The 16170-nt window shown below is 41.6% G+C and overlaps 1 protein-coding gene across 3 annotated transcripts in view; it reads right to left on the reverse strand.

The window, feature by feature from the left end:
* The window catches only part of LOC109874631 (KN motif and ankyrin repeat domain-containing protein 1), a 42389-nt gene that overhangs the window by 17277 nt on the left and 8942 nt on the right, over nucleotides 1-16170 (reverse strand). The window contains exons 1-2 of one of the 3 annotated variants that reach the window (XM_020466629.2): nucleotides 9119-9335; nucleotides 8430-8548 (exon numbers count right to left, since the gene is read on the reverse strand). The exons of 1 other annotated variant lie outside the window; for it this stretch is intronic. The gene's annotated coding sequence lies outside the window, so the exon portion shown is untranslated. Of the gene's footprint in view, nucleotides 1-8429; nucleotides 8549-9118; nucleotides 9336-16170 lie in introns of those variants that run through there. One more of the 3 variants, XM_031810711.1, reaches the window with a different exon arrangement.

The following is a 16170-nucleotide window of genomic DNA, read 5'->3' on the forward strand; positions in this document are numbered from 1 at the left end:
AGTTACAGGGGAGAGGAGGGGGATGATTGAGCCAATTGTAAACTGGGGATTATTAGGTGACCGTGATGGTTTGAGGGCCAGATTGGGAATTTAACCAGGACACGTGCCATGGGATCTTTAATGACCTCAGAGTGTCAGGACACCCGTTTAACGTCCCAAAATAAACACAACATGCAACAATTTCAATGATTTTAAAGAATTACAGTTCATATAAGGAAATCAGTCAATTGAAATACATTCATTAGGCCCAAATCTATGGATTTCACATGACTGGGTAGGGGTGTTGGCAGGGCTAGAGCCATGGGTGTCAGAATGAGTTTTTCCCACAAAAAGTCTTAATTACAGACAGTTTCATCAGCTGTCTGGGTGGCTGGTCTCAGACGATCCCACAGGTGAAGAAGACGGATGTGGAGTTCCTTGGCTGGTGTGGTTACACGTGATCTGCGGTTGTGAGGCCCGGTGGACATACTGACAAATTATCTAAAACAACGTTGAAGGAGGCTTATGGTAGAGAAATTAACATTCAGTTCTCTGGCAATAGCTCTGGTGGACATTCCTGCTGTCAGCATGCCAATTGCACACTCCCTGAAATCTTGAGACATCTGTGGCTTTGTGTGGTTTGGCACAAATGCACATTTTAGAGTGGCCTTTTATTGTCCGCAGCACAAGGTGCACCTGTGTAATGATCATGCTGTTTAATCAGCTTCTTGATATGCCACATCTGTCAGGTGGATGGATTATATTGTCGAAGGAGAAATGCTCACTAACAGGGATGTAAACAAATTTGTGCACGAAATTTGAGAGAAATAAGCTTTTTGTGCATATGGAACATTTCTGGGATCTTTTATTTCAGCTCATAAAACATGGGACCAACACTTTATATGTTGCGTTTACATTTTTGTTCAGTATACATACATAACTGTTACTATTGTAAGGACCTTAACCCAAAACCTACAGATCTCGTCAAGAGGTTCAGACCTTGACAGTTGACAGTTGATGGACCTGGGTTTGAGTCCTGGGCGGGGCTACCACCAAATTTACTGCATTGGTGTCAAAAGTGGAATGACACCCGTGAGGGACTTATAGAGAAGCATTGGAACATATAGAGAAGCATTGATACATGCTCTCCCAAAAGAAGGGCGTGACATAGCGACCTTAAAGGGGAATTTTACTTTGGCTCTGCCACGGCATATAGACATTACTATATAACAACATTCTGTTTTTGTCATAAACATCACAATTATCCAAACCAAAAGCATTTTCATTTTACTGGTAGAATCGGAAAGTTTTGACTTCCTGTGTATTTGTCTGCTTATAGTGAACCACAAAGTCTGGCATTCATAGCGAATGCAGATACTGCCCACCGCTTCTCCTTCACCCAAATCCAGACAGCTGATGCCCTGAAAGAGCTGCAGAATCTGGATCCCAACAAATCAGCTGGGCTAGACAATCTGGACCCTCTCTTCCTAAAATTATCTGCCGCCATTGTCGCAACCCCTATTACTAGTCTGTTCAACTTCTCTTTTGTATCGTCTGAGATTCCTAAAGATTGGAAAGTGGCCGTGGTCATCCCCCTCTTCAAAGAGGGAGACACTCTAGACCCAAACTTTACAGACCTTTATCCATCCTGCACTGCCTTTCTAAAGTCTTTGAAAGCCAAGTGAACAAACAGATCACCGACCATCTCGAATCCCACTGTACATTCTCCGCTATGTTTCCGAGCTGGTCACGGGTGCACCTCAGCCACAGTCCTAAACGATATCATACCACCATAGATAAAAAACAATACTTTCGACTCTCAACAGCCTTGGTTTCTCTAATGACTGCCTCGCCTGGTTCGCTAACTACTTCTCAGATAGAGTTCAGTGTGTCAAATCGGAGAGCTGTTGTCCGGACCTCTGGCAGTCTCTATGGGGGGGCCACAGGGTTCAATACTCGTGCCGACACTTTTCTCTGTATATATCAATGATGTCGCTCTTTCTGCGGGTGATTCTTTATCCACATCTATGCAGACAACACCATTCTGTATGCATCTGGCCCTTCTTTGGACACTGTGTTAACCTGTCTAGGACTGGGGTTCTGCTCGTTCCGCTAGCGGAACCTCCTGCCAACAGCCAATGAAATTGCAGGGCGCCAAATATAAATCAACATGAACTCATAAATCACATTTCTCAAACATACAAGTATTAGGCACCATTTTAAAGATACAATTATCGTTAATTCAGCCACAGTGTCTGATTTTTAAAATGCTTTACAGCGAAAGCGCCACAAACGATTATGTTCGGTCACCACAAAGTCACAGAAAAACCCAGCAATTTTTACAGCCAAAGAGAGGAGTCACAAAAAGCACAAATAGAGATACGATTTATCACTAACCTTTGATGATCTTCATCAGATGACATTCATAGGACTTCATGTTACACAATACATGTTTTGTTCGATAAAGTGCATATTTATATCTCATTTTACATTGGTGTGTTATGTTCAGTAGTTCAAAAACATGCTGTGATTTTGCAGAGAGCCACATCAATTCGCAGAAATACTCATTATAAATGTTGACGAAAATTCAAGTGTTATGCATGGAACTTTAGATACACTTCTCCTTAATGCAACCGCTGTGTCAGATTTCAAAACTTTACGGAAAAAGCATACCATGCAATAATCTTGAGTATGGAGCTCAGAGCACAAACCAGCCAAAAGAAATATCCGCCATGTTGCGCAGTCAACATTAGTCAGAAATAGTATTATAAATATTCACTTACCTTTGAGGATCTTCATCAGAATGCACTCCCAGGAATCGCAGTTCCACAATAAATGTTTGATTTGTTCGATAAAGTTCATCATTTATGTCCAAATAGCTTCTTTTGTTAGGGCGTTTGGTAAACAAATCCAAACGCGCGTTCAGGTCCAGCTGAACGTCAGACGAAAAGTTCAAAAAGTTATAATACAGGTCGTAGAAACTTGTCAAACTAAGTATAGAATCAATCGTTAGGATGTTTTTATCATAAATGTTCTATAATGTTCCAACCGGAGAATTCCATTGTCTGTAGAAAAGCAATGGAACGAGAGCTACCTCTCATGTGAATGCATGTGACTGAGATCGAGGCTGCTGCCAGACCTCTGACTCAATCAGCTCTCATTCGGCCCCCCTTCATAGTAGAAGCCTGAAACAATGTTCTAAAGACGGTTGACACCTAGTGGGGGCCTTAGGAATTGCAAAGTGATCCATATCCCACTGTGTATTCGATAGGGGCTGAGTTAAAAAACTACAAACCTCAGATTTCCCACTTCCTGTTTGGATTTTGTCTCAGGTTTCTGCCTGCCATATGAGTTCTGTTATACTCACAGACATCATACAAACAGTTTTAGAAACTTCAGAGTGTTTCCTATCCAATACTAAAAATAAGAATTTGTTCTTAACTGACTTGCCTAGTAAAATAAAGGTAAAATTAAAACTGTAAACTCTTCTTTCAGACTCATATTAAGCACCTTCAATACAAAATTAAATCTAGAATCGGCTTCCTATTTCGCAACAAAGCCTCCTTCACTCATGCTGCCAAACACCCTCATAAAACTGACTGTCCTGCCAATCCTTGACTTCGGCGATGTCATTTACAAAATAGCCTCCAACACTACTCAGCAATTGGACGCAGTCTATCACAGTGGCATCTGTTTTGTCACCAAAGCCCCATATACTACCCTCCATTGCAACCTGTATGCTCTCTTTGGCTGGTCATCGCTACATATTTGTCACCAAACCCACTGGCTCCAGGTCATCTATAAATCTTTGCTAGATAAAGTTCCTCCTTGTCAGCTCACAGGTCACCATAGCAATAACCACGCGTAGCAAGTGCTCTAGCAGGTATATTTCACTGGTCATCCCCAATGCCAACACCTCCTTTGTCCGCCATTCCTTCCAGTTCTCTGCTGCTAATGACTGGAACGATATGCAAAAATCACTGAAGCTGGAGACTTATATCTCCCTCACTAACTTCAAGCATTGGCTGTCAGGGCAGCTTACAGATCGCTGCAGCTGTACACAGCCCATCTGTAAATAGCCCATCCAACCAACAACCTACCTCATCCCCATATTTATTTTTTGTTTTTTTTTCTGCTCTTTTGCACACCAGTATTTCTACTTGCACATCCTCATCTGCACATCTATGACTCCAGTATTAATTGCTAAATTGTAATTACTTCGCCACTATGGACTATTTATTGACTTACCTCCTTACTTCATTTGCACATACTATAGAGATTTTCTATTGTGTTATTAACTGTATGTTTGTTTATTCCATGTGTAACTCTGTATTGTTGATTTTGTCGCACTGCTTTGCTTTATCTTGGCCAGGTCGCAGTTGTAAATGAGAACTTGTTTTCAACTGGATTACTGGTTAAATAAAGGTGAAATAAAAATAAAAAATACTGAACACCATTGCCAGTGTACCAAAGCCGGAAAGGACTATGTACCATAAGGACTATAAGGACCATAAGGACTATGGCTGTGTTTACACAGGCAGCCCAATTCTGTTTGGTCACGACCAATTAGTGAAAAAACAAACAGATCAGTTCTGAAAAAGATCTAATGTGATTAAGACCACTTAGTGGGAAAAATATCAGAATTGGGCTGCCTGTGTAAAACGCAGCTAGTATGGCTCAGCATAATACAATGTAGAACACCTCTAGGTTTTCGCTCCAACCCCAGTTGTAACTAACCTGGTTCAGTTTGTCAACCAGCTAATTATTAGAATCAGGTGTGCTAGATTAGGATTGGAGTGAAAACCTCCAAGAACAGGTTTGGAGAGCCCTGATGTAGAATCACCATAAAATAAATATGGATCTTTTCTGTTAATCTTCAAATGTGTCTGCCTTTATGGATTCACAAAAGATAGTCATATAAGCTGTAAATGACTCTGATGCATCAAACAGATGCATTTATTTACAAATGTTTATTTGTGAAAATCAAAAATACAGGGGAGTGTACGCTATTTAACGCTAACTCAAGGGAACTGGGTATTCCACAAGAATATTATATGGTAAAAGTAACATACCAAATAAATTGTATGAACAGTGATGTACTGTTCAGTGTGTCTGAGTGTGTATCAGGTGTAGAGACACACAAGTGCAGAGAAATGTAGCTACAGATTGTTACACAATATATTGTGATTTACTCAAAGATGTTTTGTCAACATCTTGTCTATTTCAAGTCTTCTCTCATTGATCTAGACAAGTGGGTGTACACCCCCAAAATGTTGACACAGACCTGTCTCGGTAAATGAGAGAAGACTTGAAATAGACAAGATGGCAGCGTGGCACATTGTCTAAATACAACAGTAAATTGCTGTATTATTGTTTCTCCTCACTGTTTGCTAGTAAACTGTTTGGATTTTTTATTTATTTTACCTTTTATTTAAGTCGGTTAAGAACAAATTATTATTTACAATGTCGGCCTACCCCGGCAAACCTGACAATGCTGGGCCACTTGTGTGCCGCTCTATAGGAATCCCAATCACGGCCGGATGTGATACAGCCTGGTAACGTTTGCTGGTAAACCTAGCTTTAGTTGGCTGGTTGTAATGTTGTAGCTTGCTGTTTAGTAGCCATATCTACAACTTAAAAGAGAAGAGGTTTTACAATCAAGATACAAAATATCTCCAATTGTAAATCTCTTCTATTTTTTAGTCATAGATATTGCTACCAGTAGTTGTTTAGCTAGCTACATAACTAAGTTAGCAAACAGACAAGTAATTGTATGTTCTCCCCACTGTAACACAGTAGTATGTCAGCCAGCAATACAGTATGGGTTTCAGTAGATAAACTACATTTTGCTAGGTGGCTTGCAGGAAAAATAACTTAGCTAGGCACCGTATTTGTCATCTGCACTCTTGGTGCTGGCATCAGCTATAGCTAAACGTTAGCTACCCAACGCTTTGTTTCGAATACTCTTCTCTATATTCCGTTTTAAACATGTATGGTTGAATGTCACCATGTAGCTAATAGTACATCAAAAAAGTGCTCCATGTTGATAAGCGGGATCACTTGAAACCATTGCGATCTGGACAGTTCTTTCGGTTTTGCTCAAAGGATTGTGTTGTTAGTGTTGCCCTCCTTTAAAAAAAAAATGCCTTGTGGGGGAGGGTCAGGGGCCAGAATACGAATCAGTGAGATGAAACACATCTCGCTGTCCTAGAAATGCCTCAGACATTATGAAAACAAGCCCAGATTCCCCCAGGGTGAAATTCCCCTTTAACCCAACACCTAGCAACCTCGATAAGAGATTCAAGCCTCTTGGCTTAACGGTACGCTACCCCCTGAATTGTCCACACTATGGTGCATAGCTACATACAACACTTTATCTGTGGTGTATTGCTACAGACATAACCATAACTTCTACTGTCGTGTACATGTAACCGGCAGGATATGAACCCAGGACTGCCGCGGGAGAAACCGACGTCTTGACCATTTAGACCAAAATGAAATTCTCTCTAGGGCAAAGGGCTAGACACTGATTTTTAAGTCACAGGTGGGATACCTTATCACATGACCATGAGCAACCATGACCAACTCATGTCCGTTACACATAGCTAGACATTCCAGCGTTGAGTCACATCAACACTACAGCAGCTGTTGCTATGATCATCTCAATCTCTCAACGGCATCATGATAAAACAGGCAGGCATTGATACGAGGTGTGTTATTTGTTTTGAGATTGTGCAAACACAGTACCTGATTGGTTTACATTCATGTTAGTAGGGTATCAGTGGGTACGTTTATGGTAATTTTGAGACAGACAGAGAGACAGTTTGAGAGAGAGACAGCTACACACTCACTCACTCACTCACACAAACACACACACACTTATTCCCCACCGTCTCACCACAGAGGATAGAATATAGCACAATCGGTTACAATCCTACCCTAAACCTCTCCACATTTCCATGGCACAAATTTTAATTGTCACTGCTTAGAGCGACTGGCCTACCTCACAGGAAAGCCATTTGGGAGAAACAAAAGGAAAAATATTCACTTTCCCCACATAAGCCCCATCCAACTGTAACCTACAGTAAGCTACCTCAAATATATTAACTTCTGTACTTTTAGCCTGATCCCAGATCTGTTTGTTACCTTGTCAAGTTTTATGGACCATAGCAGCACAAGCAGATCTAAGACCAGGTTAGAGTACTTGGAGCTTTCACTATGTTCATATTTTCGGGACTTTTCTAGATCAAGGTCTTAGAAGAAGGAAGTCTCAATATTTTTTCGGCTGACAATTTCAGGGCTTTGTTTCTTCCTGTTCCCACCACTGCCCTGTCCTGGGGATAAATGCAGCCTTCTTCCTCACACAGCCTCCTCACATCATTATAAACTTTGCAATCCAGACATCTCCGTCCACAGCATTCTTGACTACAAAACGACAAATTAAATTTGAACACATGACACTTAAAACGGTAGCCTCACCAAGAAGACATGTTTTAAAACATTGAGGCCTCAAGAAGATATGTTCTAAAACATTGAGGCCTCTGCTGCAGAATATCACATTTCAGATATTAGTTTGGGCTGAGGGACAAACAACTGACATGTAATGGGCACATACACACATTGTTTGGATTGTTGTTCCTGGAACACCTCGAAGTTAGCCTGGTCCCAGATCTATTTGTGCTGTCTTGCCAACACCTATCGATGTGACAATGACCATAATTGGCCAGCACAAACACATCTGGGACCAGGCTACCTTGACGTTGTTACATCAGTTGCTACACTTAAACCAAGAGTTCAGAGTTTTCAGCCTTGGGAATTGGGCTCTGATATAAGGTTTGTGAAGAATGTTGTAGAACATGAACATGAAGACTACCAATTTTTTCAGCTGTTCCTGGACTGATTATTCTGCTAAGATCAGATGATTCTCTCTCTCGTTAACTGTGGTGGTGACGTGTATGCAGTTTATTTGTGATGCACTTTTTCCCAAACCCAAAGTGCTACTTACACAAAGTGCTGTGGACTCGAGAAAGGCTCTGGCCGACAGTAGTACACTATATAATGGAATACGGTGCCATTTGGGACACACTCTACAACTGGAGGGGGCAGTGACTTGGATGAATTGGATATCCTATGGCATCCTGTGGGCCCTTCTCAAGTTCTCAATAACCATTTACATGTATGTATACAGCATGTGTCTGTCTTTAACTCCCTCTCTCTCTGTTCTGTTCTTTAAAAAAGGGATGTTTTCTTCCTCCAGTATGGACATGCTGACTGTGTGGTTTTTCCAGCACACAACCTCATTCCTTGTCTTCTATTTGGACTTGGTTTAGAAACCAAAGCCAACTTCTATGACTCCCTCTACAACTCCCTCCACCTAACCCCTCGTTCTCTCCTCCCAACTCTCTCTCTTTCTGTGTCTTTGTGTCTTACACACATGCACGCACACTCACTTTCTCTCTATCGCTCCATCCAGTTTGTTCTGTCCTGGTGTCTCTCCAACAGCAACAGGGTCTCAATCTCCGCTCCGTGTGCAGGACATAAGTCCATAGGATAAAAGCTGCCAGTGGGGCTTTCACGCAGGGAGGAAAAACAGCATTGTATTTTAAATGCTTGGGCCAAAACAGTGAGTGAGTGAGTGAGTTTATATGTGTGTGTGTGAGGGGTTGAGAGGTAATGCATGTGTGATAGACAATCGATTTTTAGAGGTCACACTCTTAGGGGAAAAAAAGGTGCTATCTCGAACCTTAAAGGGTTATTTGGCTGTCCCAATAGGAGAACACTTTGAAGAACCTTTTTTGGTTCCAGATAGAACCCTTTTGGTTCCAGTAGAATCATTTCCACAGAGGGTTCTAATTGGAAACCGAAAAAGGGTTCTACCTGGAACCAAAAAGGGTTTTCTTATGGGGACAGCTGAAGACCCCTTTTTTCTAAGAGTGCAGATGTCTATCAGATGGTCATTAAGTGCACTAAATCCAACCTGTATGCCTGATTTGTTCAGACTACTAAATAACACTTTCCTATCTATTCAGTTCTAAGATTAAAACAACCCATTCTTATTTGAATGACCAACTTCTACCCACGGTCAATAACAGCGCATTCAACTAGCAGAGAAATAGAAGAAAAAGCTACTTTCTCTTACCTTTAACAATTCTGGTGTTCTCCACTGTAACCTGATGTGAGGGTGTCAGAGTATCCACTCCAGTCTGAGTTCCAGTACTTCTCCAGTCACTTCTCTCTCATCTCAGCCCTGCCTGTCTGTCTCTCTCCTAGAAGGAGGTACCATCAGGGAGAGTGGGATGCCGTGGCTGCTTGGCAAATACCTCTTTAGAATCCTCTCATAGCACAAGCTTTGTTGTTGTGTGTAAAGAGCAGAGTGGGGAGGGGTTTCAGAGCATAACTTTCTCCCTCTGTCCAATGAGACTGCGGGTGGGGGCCCACACAGAGCGGCCACACCCATGTCATAGGATATCGACCAATAGGAGCATGCAGGTGGGGCCCCTTACTCAAAGCAGCTCACCCCAGACCCTGGCAGCTGGTAGTGGGTTTTCAAAATAAACTCCCCTAGGTAGTCAGTGAGGGTACTGTGTGCAGTGTTCCCTCAAAACACACAGACACACAGTTATTTTTTCACTCAAGTAATGCATTTTTATACATGAAAATACTCACACCACACACACACACACAGTTCTTTTTTAACTCAGCAAATGGCACTTCATATGCATGGACACACATACACACAGGCAACTAGTGCAAACTTATCCTCTGTTATGTTGACTGTGACCACCCTTTATAATCAAGAAAATAACAAGGAGGCAGAGATGTGGGGGGCAATTCACAGGGGTTAATGCACAGGACATACCTCTTATTCCTCATGAGTTCTCTTTGCCCCCTTGACCACCATCCAGTCTACCCCCTCTTCACAATGCTACAATCGTCCCCTTGTCGTAAGGCCATTATTGTCAAAAACCAGCCCTTGCGACCCCTCCTTCCACCAAGGAGCCCTATGACCCATCCTTCTACCAAGCTACTGTTTGCTAGAGCAATTAAGAGGTGTGTGTGTGTGTGTGTTGTTTGTGAAGTGGGGCAATCTTCTTAGGCCAAGATAAATATAATCCAAGCAGCAATAGAGGAAGAATGTACCCCTAAAAAAAAAACAGAAATATTCCAACAAGTTTGCAGCCTGTGCACAAACTAACGACACATCTTATTGACTTACTCAAAATAACATTCAGAATTCCATTAAGCAGAAAGAGATGCCCACAGAGCCATAACCACAGCATTTCACATTCACAGTGTTCATAACATGGATGGAAAAGGAATTAGCGAAGAAAGGCTCATTTTCCATTACACACACAGACCACTGACTCCGAAAGGGATTGTGGTTTTACTGAGGGCAAAAAAAAACATTTTATTGGACAAAAGCACTGCTGACTGACCACATACTGCAGTGTACACAACAGAAAACTCAGAGCTGCTTTAGTTGGTTATGGCAGCTACAGTATAAAGAGAAGAAATCATCCTAAAGTATTTAAAAATGTATTGCATTGGAAGGTACTTGGACATGATTTGCACATGAAGTGTGAAAATGCAAATATGCACTGAGTATACAAAACATTAAGAACACCTGTTCTTTCCATGGCATAGATTGACCAGGTGAAAGCTATGATCCCTTATTGCTGTCCCTTGTTAAATACATTTAAATCAGTGTAGATTAAGGGGAGGAGTCAGGTTAAATAAGTATTTTCAAGCCTTGAGATAATTGAGACATGGATTGTGTGTCCCATTCAACAAGACAAAACATTTAAGTGCCATTGTATGGGGCATGGTAGTACGTGCCAGGCTCACCTGTTTATGTCAAGAACTGCAACCCTGATGGGATTTTCACACTCAACAGTTTTCCTTATGTATCAAGAATTGTCCGCCACCCAAAGGACATCCAGCCAACTTGACACAACTGTGGGAAGCATTGGAGTCAACATGGGCCAGCATCTCTGTGGAACGTTTTCGACACCTTGTATGTAAGAGTCCATACTCTGATGAAGGGGGTGCAACTCAATATTAGGAAAGTGTTCCTGATGTTTGGTATACTCAGTGTAAGTACCAATTGCATTGGATTTGTGCCAGAAATGCTAAAACGTTACCATTTGAAACAGTGGCCAGGTAAACAAAACCAAAGCATGGACTGCTGTCATTCCTAGTCCATAGGCTGCTTACAAGGTAAGGAAACCAATATGTCATTTGGGTGAACTATCCCTTAAGTGCTAATGTAGGCTAGTTGAAGATCATTATCTTTTGATTATCTTTTGATTTATGTAGAGGTTTTGTTTTTACCTGTACAAATCCTTGTTCTGTCTACTGTACATGTATTTTCAATGTAAACTTTCCCCTTTTGCCTTGTTCATCTTGTTCATTTGCCAAGAATGCCCTCTAGTGATGAAAGTTGATCATCACATAAAGTTGTAACTAAGGTTAGTAGTTTAAAAATATATATCTATATAAACAATATCCCAAGGTTTGGTGTAGAACAGTGGTTCCCAAACGTATTATAGTCCAGGATCCCTTCAAACATTCAACCTCCAGCTGCGTACCCTCTCTAGCACCAGGGTCAGCGCACTCTCAAACATTGTTTTTTTTTGCCATCATTGTAAGCCTACATGAATTAAACATAAGAATGAGTGTGAGTTTTTGTCACAACTCGGCTCGTGGGAAGTGACAAAGAGCTCTCATAGGACCAGGGCACAAATAATAACATAATAATCATAAATCATGTTGCTCTTTATTTAGCCATCTTACATTTTAAACCTTAGTTGGTCATCACCAAAGTCCATTTGATGTCACAAAGCTGTCCAGTACTTTAAAAATATCCTCACCTGTTGTCCTGGTTACCAGTGGTTTGCAGAAGAGGGTGTATTCCTTATTTGGCGCTCTGCAATTTCACTGGATGTTGTCAAATCTATCCCACTAACCAGATTGGCGTGTGAAGGGATCACTAAGAGGTCAATTGACCCCCCATAAATGTAACGGACATATACCAGGAGCTGTGCCAGGCCCGCCACATCTGTTGACTCATCCAGCTGTAACACATAGAATTCACTAGCTTGTATGCGAAGCAGTAATTGTTGCAAAACATCTCCTGCCATGTCGCTGATGCCTCTTGAAACAGTGTTGTTTGATGAAGTCATTGTCTGTATAGTTTTTTGGGCCTTTTCCCCCAGTACTGTCCCAGCCATATCCGCGGCAGCAGGAAGAATTAAGTTCTCCACAATAGTATCGGGTTTGCCTGTCCTAGCCACTCAGTATCTCACCACATAAGACGCTTCTAGCCCCTTCTAATTAATGTTATTTGTTGCTTTTATACATGTCTTACTACTCGAAAGTCATCTTAATTCTCACTCAAACTCCTGTCGCTTATTTTTCTAATTGGCATGTTTCGTTTCTAAATGTCTGCGCAAGAGTGAAGGTTTCATCGAGTTGTGAGATAGTACTTTTGCACACATAACACACTGTGGCTGAGGAAAGGCACTACTCCCAATATAAGTGAACCCCAAATCAATGCAGTTCTCATCATATTTGCACCTCTTCGATGGTCCAACACCCCTGTCTGTTCGGTGCTTTCCCAGGTAAGGGGGCAGTAGCTTTTCGTCTGCATCAGATTCACAACTGTCAGTGTCCATGCTAGCTGGGCTAGCAACAAATGTAGAATTACTGATGCTAGAATTGGATGTGCTCATGGAAGCAGAACAACGTGTGTCATTGACAGGTGCAGGTGTAGTACTTCTGGTAGTAGAGCAGGTATGTGTCTCTATGGACACGGGCCTTACTTTTCTTTAACCATTTATCAATTTTCGAGCAATCAGAATGAGCAGGAGGTTAGTAGAATTCCCGTGAGAGAGTAACGGTTAATGTGATTGGATGTAAATTATTTGACTAGGCTACCTGTATTTGACATTGTGTTGTTATTTCGCTGAACACTACTGTAGATGGTTTAATTATATTTTTGGCAGTGAAACAAGGCTACTCAGGCGAGAAAAACACCTCACCCAAATGCATAGCCCCGTTGGAAAATCTAAATGGACTGTTATTTGGTGTACCCCCGTTTGGGAATAGCCGGTGTAGAAGATGTTCAATCGGGGAGATTGTTGCTTTTACAAGGTTTACATGTGATACTGGTAACACTTTACCTAACGCCTGCAGATATAATGCTCTATAACTTATTTTAAGCATCTATAATATGAGCCTTTATAATTGAGGCTTTAGGTTAAAGTGTTACTGTGATGATATTTGTGGGTAACTTTTCAACCCACATTTAGTCAGTATCAATAGCATAGTGTGAAAATAGAAAATAGAAAACTGAAAATAGAAATTCTATTGGAAGTTATACACAATCAATAGGTAGGTGCCATTGGGTTTGACAGTCCCAGCAGACTCCTAATTTGATGTGCATTATGTAACTCTATGCTACTGTAGGCCACTGTGTCTATCGGTTACATATTGACTGTGTTGGTATAGTCCTCTATGATGTGGATGCCTCCCCTTGATCGGAAGTTCACAGACCCTAAAACACAGCTGGCCTTTTCAACAAGAAGGACCAATCACAACTTCTTTACTAGAATCCACACCCACAAAAGTATTATGTATATGTACTGTATGTGACCAAATCTGTGGCCTTGTGGTTACTTAGGCACACTGAGACTGGAAGCATTTTAGGAATTACAGTTGAAGTCGGAAGTTTACATACACCTTAGCCAAATAAATTTAAACTCAGTTCTTCACAATTCCTGACATTTAATCCAATTAAAAATTCCCTGTCTTAGGTAAGTTAGGATCACCACTTTATTTTAAGAACGTGAAATGTCAGAATAATAGTAGCGAGAATTATTTCTTTCATCACATTCCCAGTGGGTCAGACGTTTACATACACTCAATTAGTATTTGGTAGCATTTAAATTGTTTAACTTGGGTCAAACGTTTCGGGTAGCCTTCCACAAGCTTCCCACAATAATTTGGGTGAATTTTGGCCCATTCCTCCTGACAGAGCTGGTGTAACTAAGTCAGGTTTGTAGGCCTCCTTGCTCGCACACGCCTTTTCAGTTCTGCCCACACATTTTCTATAGGATTGAGGTCAGGGCTTTGTGATGGCCACTCCAGTACCTTGACTTTGTTTTCCTTAAGTCATTTTACCACAACTTTGGAATATGCTTGGGGTCATTGTCCATTTGGAAGACCCATTTGCGACCAAGCTTTAACTTCCTGACTAATGTCTTCAGATGTTGCTTCAATATATCCAAATAATTTTCCTACCTCATGATGCCATCTATTTTGTGAAGTGCACCAGTCCGTCCTACAGCAATGTACCCCCACAACATGATGCTGCCACCCCCGTGCTTCACGTTTAGGATGGTGTTATTCAGCTTGCAAGCCTCCTTCTTCCTCCAAACATAATGATGGTCATTATGGCCAAACAGTTCTATTTTTGTTTTATCAGACCAGAGCACATTTCTACAAAAAGTACGATCTTTGTCCCCATGTGCAGTTGCAAACCGTAGTCTGGCTTTTATATGGCGGTTTTGGAGCAGTGGCTTCTTCCTTGCTGACCCGCCTTTCAGGTTATGTCGATGTATGACTCATTTTACCGTGGATAAAGATACTTTTGTGCCTGTTTCCTCCAGGATGTTCACACGGTCCTTTGCTGTTGTTCTGGGATTGATTTACACTTTTCACACCAAAGTACGTGCATCTCTAGGAGACAGAATGTGTCTCCTTCCGGAGCGGTATGACGGCTACGCGGTCCCATGGTGTTTATACAAGTGTACTATTGTTTGTACAGATGAACGTGGTACCTTCAGGCATTTGGAAATTGCTCCCAAGGATGAACCAGACTTGTGGAGGTTTACAATTATTTTTCTGAGGTCTTGGCTGATTTCTTTTGATTTTCCCATGATGTCAAGCAAAGAGGCACTGACTGAGTTTGAAGGTAGGCCTTGAAATACATCCACAGGTACACCTCCAATTGACTAAAATTATGTCAATTACCCTAACAGAAGCTTCTAAAGCCATGACATCATTTACTAGAATTTTCCATTCTGTTTAAAGGCAGAGTCAAATTAGTGAATGTAAACTTCTGACCCACTGGAATTGCGATACAGTGAATTATAAGTGAAATAATCTGTCTGTAAACAATTGTTGGAAAAATTACTTGTGTCATATACAAAGTAGATGTCCTAACCGACTTGCCAAAACCATAGTTTGTTTAACAAGAAATTGGTGGAGTGGTTGAAAAATGAGTTTTAATGAATCCAACTTAAGTGTATGTAAACTTCTGACTTCAACTGTAGATATAAAGTGCTGTAAGTAAACTCAACAAAAAAAGAAACGTCCCTTTTTCAGGACCCTGTCTTTCAAAGATAATTCGTAAAAATCAAATAACTTCACAGATCTTCATTGTAAAGGGTTTAAACATTGTTTCCCATGCTTGTTCAATGAACCATAAACAATTAATGAACACGCACCTGTGGAAAGGTCGTTAAGGCACTAACAGCTTACAGAGAGTAGGCAATTGAGGTCACAGTTATGAAAACTTAGGACACTAAAGAGGCCTTTCTACTGACTCTGAAAAACACCAAAAGAATGATGCCCAGGGTCCCTGCTCATCTGCGTGAACGTGCCTTAGGCATGCTGCAAGGAGGCATGAGGACTACAGGGCCTGTACTGTGAGATTCATAAGTCAGCGCTACATGGAGACAGGACCGACAGCTGATCATCCTCGCAGTGGCAGACAACACCTGCAAAGGATTGGTACATCCGGACATCACACCTGCGGGACAGGTACAGGATGGCAACAACTGCCCGAGTTACACCATCAACGCACAATCCCTTCATCAGTGCTCAGACATTCCGCAATAGGCTGAGAAGATGGATTGAGGACTTATAAGCCTGTTGTAAGGCAGGTCCTCACCAGACATCACCGGCAACAATGTTGCCTATGGGCACAAACCCACAATCTCTGGACGAGACAGGACTGGCAAAAAGTGCTCTTCACTGACGAGTCGCGGTTTTGTCTCACAAGGGGTGATGGTCGGATTCACATTTATCGTCAAAGGAATGAGCATTACACCGAGGCCTGTACTCGGGATGGGATCAATTTGGAGGTGGAGGGTCCGTCATGGTCTGAGGCGGTATGTCACAGCTTCA

This window comes from Oncorhynchus kisutch, linkage group LG30, assembly GCF_002021735.2.
Source record: "Oncorhynchus kisutch isolate 150728-3 linkage group LG30, Okis_V2, whole genome shotgun sequence".
Classification (NCBI taxonomy): Eukaryota; Metazoa; Chordata; class Actinopteri; order Salmoniformes; family Salmonidae; genus Oncorhynchus; species Oncorhynchus kisutch.